Here is a 10,966-nt window from a genome sequence, read left to right on the forward strand (position 1 = left end):
TGTCATGTTGGAGCACATAGCACTGCAGCTTTTACCTCCTTCATTGCTGATCCACCCTGAGCACAAATATCCTGCTAATCATCAAGCCTTCTTCTCACCCCTTGAGCCCCAGAAACTCCTGTTGCCCTTGAATTTCTGCAGTTCCTCTCTTTCCCCAACCCCTCCCCTCCATGGGTCTTGCCATCAACCCCTTCCCCTCTGCAGGCCACGATCCTGGTGTTCCAGGCCCTGGCTCAGTACCAGGTGGATATATCCATGACTAAGGACATGGATCTGGATGTCTCCATCAACATGCGGGGCCGGAGCAAGCCGATCCTGTGGAGGATCAACACGGACAACGCCCTGGTGGCTCGCACAGAGCAGGTAGCTTTGGATGGGGGGAAGAGGGGCAGAAGACCCTGGCTGGGTGAGATGCCAGCCCCTCTCAGGCGCCTCTGTGGGGCAGGAAGGGGAAGGGAATGGAAATCACAAGTGCTCGTGGAAGGAGCACAGCCTCGCCAGGAAGGGGGCAGAGAGGGTGCAATCACCTGGTGCGAGCAGGTGGATGGGTCTTGCTCATGACTAGGGATACAGTGTAGAGGGGTTAACTTCCCATGTGAAAGGGGTGGAGGGTGCAGCGCAAGGCAGGGAGTTACCCACAGGCAGAGGGATGGGGATGGAGCTTATTGATGTGTGAGAGGCTCCAGTGAGCAGCCAGTTTCACACGAGGGATGGCCTGCTCCGGAGGCAGATGACACACATGCTAACATGTCCTTCTCCCCTCCGCAGACCAGGCTCACCAATGGCTTCACTGTTGTGGCCAAGGGGCACGGCAAGGGGACCCTGTCGGTATGTACAAGCCTCTGAGAACCCTCCTTTGGCTCTGGGGCAGGCCACAGCAGACAGTGGAAGCAGCCTTGCTTGGCTGGCAGGGCTCCTCATGGGTCTGCAGGAGCTTGATGTAATGAGCCTGGACCCAGCTGAGGAGGACTTGGCCCCAAGTCCCAGCTGGAAGCAGTCGGGGGTAGTATTAGTCATCCCTACGGCTACCGGGAGGTGTCCCAACCACCCAGTCCTTTCTAAGCCCTGTGCAGGCAGCAGCAAGCTGTCTGGGCAAAGACCATTGTGCTGTGTCTCTTGCAGCTGGGCACTCCTCGCTGAATCCTGCCTTTGGCTCTGCATGCCTGGCTGGTGCCTGACTCCACTTCCCCATCCCTGATCCTGGCTTCTGGACCCTGCCCTCTGGGCCCTGCCCTCTCTTCTGGACCCTGGACCCTGGACCCCTGGACCCTGCCTTCACCAAACAGGGCACTTGCCCTGGGTCTCTTCCCTGGGAGGGATCTGAGCCGAGTGGCCTAGTCACTGCACTTCAGGGCGATCTGATGCTCCATGGTATCTCCGTGATTGGTGCCTCTTTCTTTCCCCATCCTCTGAGCCCATGTGAGCCTGGCTCTCCTGCCATTCCTCCTAGGAGGTGTCGGGGCCCTGGCAAGACCTCACTGCCCTCCACAGTTTATTCATGTGCCACATGTGGAGCTGGGGCAAATCAGCCCCAGCTGGCAGGGACTCTGGGGAGACCTGCCAGCCCGGGGCTGTTATCCCTAACTCATTGTGCTTCAGGGGGGGCTGGCTGGGGCATGAGGGAGGTTTAGTGTGGGGCTAGCTGGCAGGCAGCCCCTGCACTGAAGCACTTTCATGCCCCAACCAGCCCTGTCAGCATCTACACATGCGCTGCTGTGAAGTTTTTTACTTCCTGAGGCAGTTTTTCACTCCGCAGCAGGATAGTCCTTGATTTACAAGAACTATCCTGCTGCAGGGTAAATTCATTTACTCCATCCTAATAGGGCTGTGTGTGTAGATGCCAAGATATTTACTGCTCAGCTAATTAGTCAACTGCACAATAAATGTCTCGTGTAGATGCAACTATGAATCGGCTAATTAGCCCTGTCCTTTGGCAATGCTAAATAGTACATGGGGCTGGCTAATTAGCCCTGCTCCTTGACAGCACTGCTCAAGTGCCACATGGACACAGCTACACCCCTTCTGTGTTGGTTAGTTAGTGGTCTGCCCACTGCACCACGGATGCTGATTGGGGACGTGGAGTTGTCTGTAGAGGCATGGCTGAGATGTGTGTGGAGGGAGGGGAGTCTCAGAGGCAGGGGTCTCCCTTTCCTAGAAATATATCCAGGGAGTTCCCAATATATTTCTCTCTGAGCTACTTTGAAATGAGCCTGGCAGGCAGAGGCCAAGGGACGTCAGTGTTTGTGGGTCTCCACCTGGCCTCCACCACGTGATGTTCTGCCTACGATAGCAAGAGTCTGCATTCAGGGCCGCAGAAGGGCCCTTTCAGCCTGATGCTCATGATGGAGCCCAAAGCCTCTTATGTCTTTGCAGCCAAGAAGCCCGATGGAGCCCTGGGCTCGGTGTCCATTGAGATCTGCATGAGGTGAGTCACCAAGACAGAGCTCTGTGTTGACCCCCCGCTCGCCGACATCACACCAGCATCACCCAACTCCAGCCGCTCCCATCTGTGCCTCTGAATGGTGGAGCTGGAGCACAAGCCCAGCATCCTGGCTTATCCCTTGTGATCACCATATGTGGGGGCAGGAAGGAATTTTACCCCCCAGTCAGATTAGTATGGATGTGGGGTGGGAGGATTTGTTGCCTTCTTCTGTAGCTGGGGATGTGGGCTCTTCCTGGGATCTCTTGAGCATATAATAACAATCTTTTACAGAAGCTGACTGTTGTCTGCTGTGGTCCCCCGCTTTACCTGTGTCAGGTTAAGGTGTTATGTCTGAGCCGGGTGACCTGGTCACCATGTGCTTTGGGGCAACCTGATACTCCATGGTACATCCTTGATAGGTGCCTCTTTCTTGTGTCAGGGCGGATGGTAATTTTACTAAGAATTTAGATTATGGATTATATTGGGATGGTTTGGACTGCAGGCAGAGGGCTTGACTAAATGACCTCTCAAGGTCCTTTCCAACCTGTGACTCTAGGATTCGTGTCTCCTTGGGAAGGTAGTGTTGGCCTAGCCATGACCTCTACAGTATGCTACTTGAAGGCTTCGCAGAGGTGGTTAGAGTCATTGCCCACACTTTGCAGACAGGGAAACTGAGGCACAAAGCGGGCAAACGACACACCCATAGCTATGCAGTGGCAGAGCAGGGCCTAGAATTTGCATCTCCATGGACCCCAATCTGAGGCTTTATCCACTGGACAGCACTGGCAACACACAGGGATTGTGAGATCAGCTTAAAAATGTAGATAATAAAGAAGGTGGGAGGTGCACAGCTATTGCCTTTGGGCTTCTTGTACAGCTGTTTGCAGGTCTGGGCTCCACATTTTAAAAAAGGCGTGGAGAAGTCAGAGAGGGTCCAGAGTCAGGCAACAAAGATGATAAAGGGCTTGGAAAGCAAGTTATATGAGGAGAGGCTGAAGGAACTAGGCATGTTCAACTTGTAGAAAAGGCACTTAAGAGGACATGATAACAGTATTCAAAAAATTGAAGGGCTTCCCTAAAGAGGGAAAGCACCTTTTCTCTCCTGCTGCAAAGAGGACACAGACCAATGGCTTGAAGTTGCAGAAAAGTAAGTTTAGACTGGATATCCAGAAACACGTCTTCACTGTTAGAACAAGGTGTGAGGGGAGGCCAAGAGGATTATTCCTCTTGAGTTTATATTGACATTTCATAGAAGCAGGACACTGGCTGCCGTTGTTCTCCTGCTTTACTGTGGCAGGTTTTTACCCTGCTTTACGTGTGGCTTTATCTGTTGTGCCAGGGTTGATGGCAATCTTATGTAAAATTTAGACTATGGTTTGTATGGGATGGTTTGGATAAGGCTGATCTTGCCTCAGGCAGGGGGTTGGACTAAATGACCTCTGGAGGTCTCTTCCAGCTCTACTTCTCTATGACTCAATACTTTTAAAGCCCCTTCTCTGCACCCATGAGGGCTAAAGAGAGTTTCAGTAAAGAGAAACTTGAGATTTTCCTCATCCTGTAAAGCCAGGCACCCCGGGGGGGTGGGGGGGGGAGCAAAGCAAGGCACGTGAGAAAAAGTTGGGGTGCTGGGATGAAAGAGGCTCGCCAGCTTTGAGAAGTGGCAGCGGGGAAAATGGTCATTGCTTGCTGGTGCCAGTGAGGGGGAAGGGAAGAGCCTCAAAATTCATGGCAGGGCCAGCCAGCCATGGTACTGTAAGCATGCACGGCTCGGCCATGGTGTGAAAGCAGGGGTGTGCTCGAGGGGTGCGCAGTCAAGCACCCCTGGAGGTGGGGGACAGCAAAGTAAGGCATACAAAAAGAGTTGAGGCACTGGAATAGAAAAGGCATGCCAGTTCTGAGAAGTAGCAGCGGGGAAAACGGGCGTAGCTGGCTTTTGGAAAGACATGCAAACACAGGGAACAATTTTATAAATTTTATAAATGATCAGTAAAGATCTGCAAGAATCACATCTGGTGTCTTGTTGCAGCTTTGCAACAGATATTCCATGGATTTCCAAGTGAACCCAAGTGGCACTTGGTGGTGAAATCATTGCAAAGCAGGGAAAATGCCATTTTCGCCCGTATGTCACATACATGGAGAAAAAACAATACGATAAAAATAATCCTCTTGGCACAAAATGCCACATTCAAAATAAAACATGTCGGAGGTAGTTTAATTTACCACAATAAAAAATTATTAATATGATAAAACATGGTGAAGACGTGGATCTTCTGATGCAATTAAGCTAGCGAAATGGTGATTTTCATCACGTGGAAACAGGATAAGCGCTATGTGGGCAAGCGCCCAAACAGCCCAAGCCCTTTCAAGAAGGGCTTCCTTCTCAGTCTAGCCCTCTGCAGCCAGGATGCACAGAGACTGCCTGGACCACTCCACGATGCAGAGATCTGGACCGCCACACGTTAGTCCTCTGCCATTATCCAAACTCAATCCACCACAGCAGGGAAGCCACTCCCGTCTCTGTGCTTCCTATCTTCCAGGTTCCTGGGGGAGGCGGATTCTGCCATGACCCTCCTGGACATCTCCATGCTGACTGGCTTCTCTCCAGACATGGATGACTTGAATAAGGTGGGCTGCGCGGGATCGGTGCTGGGCAGTGGCTGATGGCTCAGGGCAGCCGGTTTCCAGCCTGTTCTGTGCTGGGGTCGCCACAGTTAGAAAGCCCCTGGGTGGATCGTGGTACCCCATGCAGGGGACTGGGCCTTGGAGCCTTTTCCTTCTCCATCTCCCTTCATCACCATGATCACCCAGGAGGTTTACTATGATCTTCTTGTCCTTGAATGACTTGGTGTAGTTAGAGGGCAAAGGCCTGTTCCTTGCAGTGCGGGCAGGCTGACCCCTGTGGGAGTCTACAAATGCCTCCAAATGCGAGGATCTCGGCTACACATTTTATGGTGATGAGGGTTTGCTCTTGGGCTTTCCCTCCAGCTTACTCCTTTGGCCTTTTGGTTCAGGGCAGACAAGACTAGGGGGTATCTGAACTCCAAGGCCTCTGGGCTCAGGGCTTGCACGTAGGATGCTGCCATGGATGTGGGAATATGTGAACACTGCCTGGGCTAAAGAGTGTGAGAAGGACGAGACTTGCCAGTGGTTGCGCCACACAGACTGGAATGATTGAGTTCTTCTCTGTTAAAATGTGGATCTTAATTTGGAACTGATTTGGCCTGGAAGCAAAATTAAAAAAAACCAAAATGATTCCCACCCAGGCCCAGTCATCATGGCCTTTCTGGGTATCACTGGAGGACATTCCCATCCATCAACTTGGCAGGATCTCATGGAGGTGCAGGGTCCATGAGAGCCGTGGGAAGGGGAGCAAAAGGGCATAGCAAGGGGAACCCTGAAGGCTTTGGGGCACAGGAGGAGGTTTAGGGGCCTTTAGCTCCTGGATGCTGTTGGCTGACACCTTTCATTTCCACGGGCAGCTGACGCAGTGTGTCGACAAATACATCTCCAGGTTTGAATGGGACACAGACCTGTCGGACAGAGGCTCCCTCATCCTGTACCTGGACAAGGTAGAGCTCAACTTGTCCTCCTTCCCCCAACACCCACTTTTCATCTCCTGTCTGCATCACTCCGTGCCCCCTCTTCCTTCACAGGTGTCCAGCAAGGAGACCGAGTGCCTGACATTTAAGGCTCACCAGTACTTTGAAGTGGGTTTGATCCAACCGGCAGCTGTGACGGTGTATGAGTACTATGCCCTGGGTTAGCACTTTTATTGCTCTCTTCTTTTCTTAGGGCTGAGTGCAAGAACCTGGAGCAGAACCCAGCCACCGCCCCAGGAGCCCGGCCTGGCTTATCAGAGGGGCTTTCTGCCTTGCCTGCCCCTGTAGGTTTTAGATCCATCTTACCTCTTCAGGACAGACAGAGGGGCAGGAGTAGTCCAGCAGTAGTCCTACAGATGTCTGTGCATTGGCCACATCTTTCTGTGTCTTGGTTTCCCGCATTGCCCTGCCCCTGCAAAGTGATCAGACACAAAGGGATCTCTTCTGTGCACCGGAGGCTGGGCACCAGGATGCCTGGGTTCTGGTTGAGCAGCGGGGCTCTTGGGGTCCAGTCCCTCTTCTGCCACTGACCTTGCATTTCATCTCTCTCTGCCTCAGTTTCCTCTCCAGAAATGTCCTGCTCTCCCTCCCCCACCAGGAGTGACCATGCCCCCTCTTTCTGCCTGTCACCCAAAACCAGGAGCAATTCAGGCACAATCCAAACCAAAACCCCTCCCGCAGGCAGAGGTTTAACCGCCAAGCCAAAGACTCCAGAAAACCCCTTAGGGGACTTGGCTTTTGATTGTCCATGGAAGGTGCCCAAAAGCTCCAGTGATGGGAAGCAGAGTGATGCTTCCTGCCTCGGGAGTCTGATGCATAGCCTGGACCTCCCAGAGAGACAAGTCTGGGGTCTGCTCAGGGTGAGGGTCCTTTGAGAGAGGTCTGTTTGGCTAGGACCCCTATCTCAGCTGGGAGGTCCAGGCATTTCTGTAATACACCTAATGGTCCTTCTGCTTAGAAAATCGCTGCACCGAGTTTTACCACCCAACCAAAGCCCGTGGCCTGCTGAAAACCCTGTGCCAGGGGCATGTCTGCCGCTGCATGGAAGGTAAAGGGGGATCCAGGGGGCAGGAGGCCCCTTATGCTGGGTCTTTCCTGGGCCCCACAGGGTGAACATTCCTGGTTAGGAGAACATTAGGTCCTGGGATGGTTTTGGCTGGTGATGTGCAGAGTTCCTGCCTTGGCCCAGGGAGTCACCCTGTGACTTTGAGTAAGTCTCAGGGTCCTTGTTCATCCCAGTCACAAAGACAGCTGCAAAGCTAAATTGGCTCATTTTTGGAAGGGGCTGGGGGAAAGGGTAGGCCACAAACTGGCCCTTGAGCTGTGGTCAGCAGCTTTCCTCTCTGCTTATGTCCCCAGAGAAGTGCAGCCTGATAAAGACATTTAAAGAGCCCCCCACCAATATTTCTGTCCGGGTCGAAGCTGCTTGCGAGCCTGGGGTAGATTATGGTAAGATGGGTCTTGTGCTACGGGTTCTCTTTCCATGGTAGGTTGATGTCTAAGTGGGGAGGAGAACTGCCCTTTGACTGGTCCCAGAGGCAATGAACTAGGACCATGATCTGGAGAGAAGTGCCAGGTCAGGGTAGGTTTCAGTGAGCTGACTGAGAGGCAGTGCAGGGTGGGGGTTGTGGGAGGGGGTTGTTCAGCATGCTGTTGGGAAGGGTATTTTTAGGCAGTTGGTATTTTTAACAGAGTCTGTTTTTTCTTCCAACTGTTAAGCAGGTGTTTGAGTTAAATTTTTTAAAGATCAGGGAGGGGTAACTAAAACCCAGTCCCCATCTCAGCATCCAGCAATGTTCCCTGGCTGCTGTGAGTGGGCTGCACAGACAGGCCAGGGCACGGTGCTTGGTGCTGTCCCTTTGCCCAGTGCTCTAGAGAAGGTCTCCACCGTGTCCGTCCCCACCATCTCTGGCCTGCAGCCTAGGCAGACACCATGGTCCCGTCTGGCCTTTGTCTCTGAGTGCCCCCTTCCCTTCCAGTGTACCGAGCTCAGGTGGTGCAGGCTGAGCAGAGTGGGATGTATCGCTACTTCACCATGAGGATTGTGCAGGTCATCAAGGAAGGTAACAGGATGCACCAGTCAACCACCCACTCACCCTTCCCGCTTTGCTGACACCCTTCATGCATCAAAGCAGACATGGGGACTGTGGGGCCAGCTCGTTCGATTCATAGATGCTAGGGTCGGAAGGGACCTCAACAGATCATCAAGTCCGACCCCCTGCATGGATCTCACCTCCTCTTGAAGACCCCCAGGGTAGGGGAGAGCACCACCTCCCTTGGGAGCCTATTCCAAATTTTGCCCACCCTTGCTGTGAAGAAGTTTTTCCTGATATCTAGTCTAAATCTGCTCTCTGTCAGTTTGTGACCATTGTTCCTTGTTACCCCAAGAGGCGCCCTGGTGAACAGAGCATCTTCGATCCCTTGCTGTGTCCCCCTAATGAATTTGTAAGTGGCCACAAGATCACCTCTCAGCCTCCTCTTGCGGAGGCTGAAGAGGTCCAGGTCCCTCAGTCTCTCCTCATAGGGCTTGTCCTGTAAGCCCCTGACCATACACATGGCCCTCCTCTGGACCCTCTCGAGTCTATCAACATCCTTCTTGAAGTGTGGAGCCCAAAACTGGACATAGTACTCCAACTGCGGCCTGACCAATGCCGCATAGAGAGGAAGTATCACCTCCTTGGATCTTTTTGCCATGCATCTGCTGATGCATAATAACGTGCGGTTAAGCTTTGCTGATGATTTTGTCACACTGACGACACACTGGGTCCTTATAGCACTTGCCTGGCTTCTATTTTTAAAGGGACCGAGCAGGGAATCCAGGGCAAGATGCGGAGATTTATCAGCCCCTTGGCTTGTGAAGAGACCTTGAACCTTCAGGAGAACAAGGACTACTTGATCTGGGGCCTCAGCAGTGACCTGTGGGACCTGAAAACAGAGTGAGTACTTGGCAGGCTGCTTGAGACAAAGGGCATGGGGGTAGGGGCTGGTGGAGCAGAGATGGTTCCCAGTGCTGCTACTGACTCCCTGCCTAACCTTGGTCACGTCACTTAACCTTTACATCGCAGTTCTCCGATTCCTTTGTGCTTTTGAGCAGTGGGGGAGTTATCTGTCCCCTGTTGCATGGTCTCAGCATTCATCTGTCTTCCTGCTCTGTATTCCCAGGATGACCTATTTGTTCAGGAGCAGCTCTTGGATAGAGCTGTGGCCAAGCCCTCTGGAGTGCCAGCAGGGGCAGCTCCGTCTCTTGTGCCAGGGGCTGCAGGACTTCGCCCAGCACCTGCTCACAAATGGCTGCCCCACGTAGACTGGGAAGAAGGACCCCAGAGTGTCACCCACGGGGCCAATGCTGCAGAGAGCTCTCGTTCACCTCCTGGGTACTGTACAGGCTCCACTTCACCCCCTCCTGCTCCAACAGCACTGTTGTCCTGTGGGAGAATCTCCCTCAGTGACTCACAATATGGGGCTTATAACACACACAATAAAGTGGTTCAGATTCAATCCAGGAAGGGGTAGCCAGCAGATACACACAGCCCATTATACTCTCCTTGTTATATACCACACTGCTGTGTGATGTCCAGACACTCATCCAAGCCCATGAATGTCCTGGCATCACATTACTATGGGCAGGAGACTGAGTTTCAAACACAATATATCACCGCATGCTGCAGGAGCTCTGCCTGCCTCCAGCAGACACCCGAGGAGCTTTGTCATCCCCTGCTCTTTGGCTGGCCACATCTGCTCTCACCCCAATAAAAGCCACCTTAAGAGGAGTGGCCCTTGACGTTAAAATTCCCCAGTGTGGACTCAGCCTTTGCACCTTGCTGCTAGCAACAGGCAATGGTCAAACACAAACCCTCTGCCTGCTGCTTTGTGAGGTGAATCTCAGCTTCCAGGAGTTTGTTTGAACCCCAGGGGCTTGGTTCTGCTGTGCTCTGCAGCCTGCACAATGCTACGATGCAGTATCCCAGAGCAGAGAGCACCCCTGAAGTGGCAAAGAGGGACTGGAGCATCTTGCAGCTCCTACCGAAGGGGCTTGACCAGCCAAATAGCAGCTGGTACATCAGCTGCCCCTTCTTTTCTCTAGGGGCCGCCCAGAGCTACTCACCCAAGGGCAAGCCTGGAGCTGTGCATACATTAGAGCTGCCTTGAAGCCACTCTTAAGTTGTGCTAGTGGCTGGGCCACAAGGCAGCAAAGGGCAGGGCTACTGGGAACCTGCCTTGCTCCTGCACTGGAGCAGAGAGACACGGTGCTGAGAGGGGCCTGCTCCTTGTTTCATGCACACCCAGGGCAGCAGCCGGCGCGGGAAATCTCTTCTAAAGAGGTTTGTAAAGAGCTGCTTTGCCTCTGAAGAGGTTTTTTTGGGGGGTCAGAAAAGCCAGACAGGGTGGGATTCATCTTTTCAAAGGCATGTTTGCTTGTCCACTGCTAAGAAACACACTTCCAATCTGGGTTAGTTCAAAAGAGAACACGTTTGAGGGCTCAGCTGAAGGGCAATCTGCACATACTTATTTATGCATGATGTAGAAGGAATAGAAGCCAGGGCAGAAATCCTGCTGCCCACAGCAGACATAAGAGGCACACAGTACTGCCCATGTCTCCCAGCCAAGCCATAAAACTCCCCCTGACCTCCCCTGACCCCCAATTGCCTGTGACCCTCACCCCAACCATGCCCAGCAACCCTACAATAGCACAGGCCTGCCAGAGGGTGCCCTGAGGTCCCTGGAGTGGGGCAGGGCAGTAGGTTTGGGCATGCAGCAGTGCCAGCTGGCTTCTGCCTCCTTGCCCCAGGCTGAGGAGGAGGGTGGGCTGCAGAGACTACATGGCCAGTTGTGCTTCAGACTTTGCCTGAGCTTTGCAGTGAATGGAGTGGGAGCAGCAAGACCTGGTGAGCCAGGCTCCATTCATCTGCTGGGCAGGCAGGACTGGGACCTGGGGACAGGTCTG

The 10,966-nt window shown here is 53.1% G+C and overlaps 1 pseudogene; it reads left to right on the forward strand.

Annotated features, from left to right (window-relative positions):
• LOC102375159 overlaps nt 1-9,756 on the forward strand; it is a 40,260-nt pseudogene extending 30,504 nt beyond the window's left edge.
• Nucleotides 9,757-10,966: the final 1,210 nt, after the last annotated feature.

This window comes from Alligator sinensis, unplaced genomic scaffold (assembly GCF_000455745.1).
Source record: "Alligator sinensis unplaced genomic scaffold, ASM45574v1 scaffold551_1, whole genome shotgun sequence".
NCBI lineage: Eukaryota > Metazoa > Chordata > Crocodylia > Alligatoridae > Alligator > Alligator sinensis.